Genomic DNA, 5,402 nt, shown 5'->3' on the forward strand with positions numbered 1-5,402 from the left:
GTTCCAATACATAATCATACAGGAGTACACATCCACTCCCATGTACACACACCCACACACGAGTGGACATACACAGCGCGGTAGAAACATACACGAATGTGCATGCACACTGCTTCATACATACACACACGAGTGTACATACACAGCAGTGTAAGTACAAAGGGATTGCGTTCGACTACACGAACAAATGGCAGAATTTTTAATATAAAACACTCGTTTTCTAGAAACACCCCGCTCAACACGATTGTCCTTAAATATATTTATAAAACAAAATCAGTACAGTATAAACTTGCACATCTTATTCCAAATCAAGCTCGAAATCACCAATTTTGATACTTCAGACTGTATGTCACTTTAAGTCTTAAAGTCACTTTATTGTCAAGTGTGTTACATGCATGACATACAACACAGATGAAATTACAGTCCTCTCTCTTGGTCCCACGGTGCAACCAAGCAATTAAAAAAATAATCACAATTAACAGACATAAATAAACAATAAACAATCGGCGATCAACACAAGATAAATAATCAAAAATGTAATAAACTTAAAATAAACAACAGTCAATAATTTTTAAAATGTAAAATATTAATTAAATAAAGTATTAAAATAAATAAGATATTTAAACCAGTGTGGTAGTGCGATGTAGTGCAATGTGCAGTCCAGAGATCAGGATGTACGAGTGAATGTGTGTGTGGGGGATGGGGTCAGGGGGCAAAGGGGGGTGGGTGGGCAGAGGGGGGGAGTGATGGTAGAGCAGGGAGGGAGTTGAGTCTCCTGACAGCCTGGTGAAAGAAACTGTCTTTGAGCCTGCTGGTCCTGGCTGGAAGACTCCGCAGTCTCCTCCCTGACGGCAGCAGGCTGAAGAGGCTGTGAGATGGGTGGGTGGGATCACCTGCAATCTTGATTGCTTTGCTGGTGATGCGGGCGTTATAAATGTCCAGAAGAGGCGGGAGAGAGACACCAATGATCCTCTCAGCTGCTCTCACTATGCGCTGTAGAGTCTTGCGGCAGGACACTGTGCAGGTGCCGTACCACACGGTGATGCAGCTCGTCAAGATGCTCTCAACAGTGCCTCTGTAGAAGGTGTGCATGATGGGGGGCGGGGCTCCTGCTCTTCTCAGTTTGCGGAGAAAATACAGGCGCTGTTGGGCTTTTTTGGCCAGTGATGCAGTGTTATGACTCCACGACAGGTCTTCAGAGATGTGCACACCCAGGAACTTGGTGCATCTCACCCTCTCCACTGCAGCACCGTTGGTGGTTAGCGGAGTATGCTGGGTGTGCACTCTCCTGCCACCTATGGGTCAGATGATTGTCTGCCACCATTAAGCAATTGGTAATTAAATATGTATTTATTTTTCCCTAAACAGTGTCAAATTTTAGAAAAAAAAATTCACGAACATTAATTGTCACGCACAACGAGTCTGTGTGAAAAATGTCAGCTCGATTGGATCACGGGAAGTGGGTTATAAAACGACCGAAAGATTTGCACGGTCGTAAGCGCGCAAGCAAGCAAGTGAACTTAATATAAAGGATTTAAAAAGTGACTGTTTGTCGTGACGTCAGCACCACGGACAGCGATTTGGCAGTTGGCCAGATGGACGAGTCCAACTCTGTTCGGGGAGAAGAGGAGGGGGGAGCAGACAACGGGCTGCGTCTGCAAGTCACGTGAGCGTGAAGACCCGAACAGAGATGGACTCGTCCATCTGGCCAACTGCCAAATCGCTGTCCGTGGTGCTGACGTCACGACAAACAACCAGGCTACAGTCTACATTATAGACTGCCAGTACACTCACCCAGCTTAATAACCAGGCTACAGTCTACATTATAGGCTGTCAGTACACTCACCCAGCTTAATAACCAGGCTACAGTCTACATTATAGACTGCCAGTACACTCACCCAGCTTAATAACTAGGCTACAGTCTACATTATAGACTGTCAGTACACTCACCCAGCTTAACAACCAGGCTACAGTCTACATTATAGGCTGCCAGTACACTCATCCAGCTTAATAACCAGGCTACAGTCTACATTATAGACTGCCAGTACACTCACCCAGCTTAATAACCAGGCTACAGTCTACATTATAGGCTGTCAGTACACTCACCCAGCTTAATAACCAGGCTACAGTAGGCTGTCCAGTACACTCAACCAGCTTAATAACCAGGCTACAGTCTACATTATAGACTGCCAGTACACTCACCCAGCTTAATAACCAGGCTACAGTCTACATTATAGACTTGCCAGTACACTCACCCAGCTTAATAACCAGCTACAGTCTACATTATAGACGTCAGTACACTCACCCAACTTAATAACCAGGATACAGTCTACATTATAGACTGTCAGTACACTCACCCAACTTAATAACCAGATACAGTCTACATTAGAGACTGTAGTACACTCACCCAGCTTAATAACCAGGCTACAGTCTACATTATAGACTGCCAGTACACTCACCCAGCTTAATAACCAGGCTACAGTCTACATTATAGACTGCCAGTACACTCACCCAGCTTAATAACCAGGCTGCAGTCTACATTATAGACTGTCAGTACACTCACCCAGCTTAATAACCAGGCTACAGTCTACATTATAGGCTGCCAGTACACTCATCCAGCTTAATAACCAGGCTACAGTCTATATTATAGACTGCCAGTTCACTCACCCAGCTTAATAACCAGGCTACAGTCTACATTATAGACTGTCAGTACACTCACCCAGCTTAATAACCAGGCTGCAGTCTACATTATAGACTGCCAGTACACTCACCCAGCTTAATAACCAGGCTACAGTCTACATTATAGACTGCCAGTACACTCACCCAGCTCAATTACCAGGCTACAGTCTACATTATAGACTGCCATTACACTCACCCAGCTTAATAACCAGGCTACAGTCTACATTATAGACTGTCAGTACACTCACCCAAATTAATAACCAGGCTACAGTCTACACTGTAGACTGTCAGTACACTTACCAAATTTTATAACCAGGCTACAGTCTACGTCAGTGTTTAAAAAAAATATTCACTTTATTTTCATAAAATGTTCTATCTACGTGACTTTACCTAAAGACCCATAGAATATGAATTCCTGCAGTCACGACAACTTTAAGTCAAGATCTACGCATGGTGTGTTTGGTGTGAGCGGAGTTTATCATTAGTGTTGAGTGGGTTTCAGAGCTATGTAGGTATGATTTCAATGTTTAAATATAAACATGTTTAAATGTAAAAAATCAAGTTGTCACATACTGTGACAATTTGCTCACAGATTTGGGTTTATTAGCAAAACGTCACTCTGGGGTGGGAGTTTTTGTTGCCAACCGATGATTCTGGGTGTTGATCTCCAGCAAAACGTCGCGTAAAATTGTCTAAAAATATTGCTTTTTTACACTTCGGTTTTGCCAATAAACTAATTACAGATCCCAGTGGCTTCATTTTAAATCTAGTGATGCCCCTCCTCCAACCTCCACCCCTGGTTAGAAAATGAACCCGGTACACCAAACCCTTTCCCATCGCGATGACGTATATCATCAGTTTATTGTGAAAAAGGCCATGGGGGGGAGGGCACGTGGCAGCCTCCACAGGGGCTACTCACCCTAACAGCACTCGCCGCAAATGAGTACCTGGTGTGGTGCGTAGTCAACGTGTGTGTGTGTATAGATCTTCTTGGTTTTTCGGTAAAGTCACGTAGAAGGTAAGTAATAAAATAATAAAAATAAAACATAATAAAATAATTCTCGCGACGTTTCGGCAACAACGCAAGCAGCCGTCTTCAGGTGAAGAATGAGACACTGCCAAGCTTGGAGCTTATATATAAGCTGGGTTGGAGGTGGAAGAAGAGCGCCTTGACAAAAGAATGTGCATATCAAGAGGAATTTAGCATATTCATGGGAATGCGTAGGAGGTGGGCGGGGGGGTTTCAAAGTCATATTATGCCCGTGCATTATGCAGGATCAGCAGCACCAAGGGAGGGTGCAGGGAGTAGCATTAACAAAGGGAGGGAATGTTAATAGTATGTAGAAGCAATGAAACATGTGAATGGGAGAGCGGTGGCAGGAGAGCGTGTGACATTAAACATCGCCAGCCACGGTCGGCAAATACAACGACAAGAGCGCCGCCATCGTGAGCCCCGAACCTCGATCTTCTTGGCCATCTTGTTCAACTCCTCGTACTCCGCGTCAGGGAAGTCGTAGATCTTGATTTTGTTTTCCGCGATTTCCTTCCTGATCTGGACGACGACACGGCATGACACACGGCAGAGGCCCATAAACTACTCACACAACAGAGACCCATAGACTCACCACAAAGACCCATAGACTCACACAGAGACCCATAGACTCACACAGAGACCCTTAAACTCACACAGAGACCCATAGACTCATCACACAACAGAGACCCATAGACTCCTCACACAGCATAAACCCATAGACTCATCACACAGCAGAGACCCACAGACTCATCACACAGCAGAGACCCACAGACTCATCACACAGCAGAGACCCATAGACTCATCACACAGCAGAGACCCATAGACTCATCACACAGCAGAGACCCACAGACTCATCACACAGCAGAGACCCACATACTCATCACACAGCAGAGACCCACAGACTCATCACACAGCAGAGACCCATAGACTCATCACACAGCAGAGACCCATAGACTCATCACACAGCAAAGACCCATAGACTCATCACACAGCAGAGACCCATAGACTCATCACACAGCAAAGACCCATAGACTCATCACACAACAGAGACCCATAGACTCATCACACAGCAGAGACCCATAGACTAATCACACACAGAGACCCACAGACTCATCACACAGCAGAGACCCACAGACTCATCACACAGCGGAGACCCACAGACTCATCACACAGCAGAGACCCATAGACTCATCACACAGCAGAGACCCACAGACTCATCACACAGCAGAGACCCACAGACTCATCACACAGCAGAGACCCATAGACTCATCACACAGCAGAGACCCATAGACTCATCACACAGCAAAGACCCATAGACTCATCACACAGCAGAGACCCATAGACTCATCACACAACAGAGACCCATAGACTCATCACACAGCAGAGACCCACAGACTCATCACACAGCAGAGACCCATAGACTCATCTCGCAGCAGAGATCCACAGACGCATCACACAGCAGAGACCCACAGACTCATCACACACAGAGACCCACAGACTCATCACACAGCAGAGACCCACAGACTCATCACACAGCAGAGACCCACAGACTCATCACACAGCAGAGACCCACAGACTCATCACACAACAGAGACCCATAGACTCATCACACACAGAGACCCATAGACTCATCACACAGCAGAGACCCATAGACTCATCACACAACAGAGACCCATAGACTCATCACACA

The sequence above is a fragment of the Lethenteron reissneri genome, unplaced genomic scaffold (assembly GCF_015708825.2).
Source record: "Lethenteron reissneri isolate LAM-NWPU_2019-01 unplaced genomic scaffold, ASM1570882v1 scaffold_1293, whole genome shotgun sequence".
NCBI classification, from domain to species: domain Eukaryota; kingdom Metazoa; phylum Chordata; class Hyperoartia; order Petromyzontiformes; family Petromyzontidae; genus Lethenteron; species Lethenteron reissneri.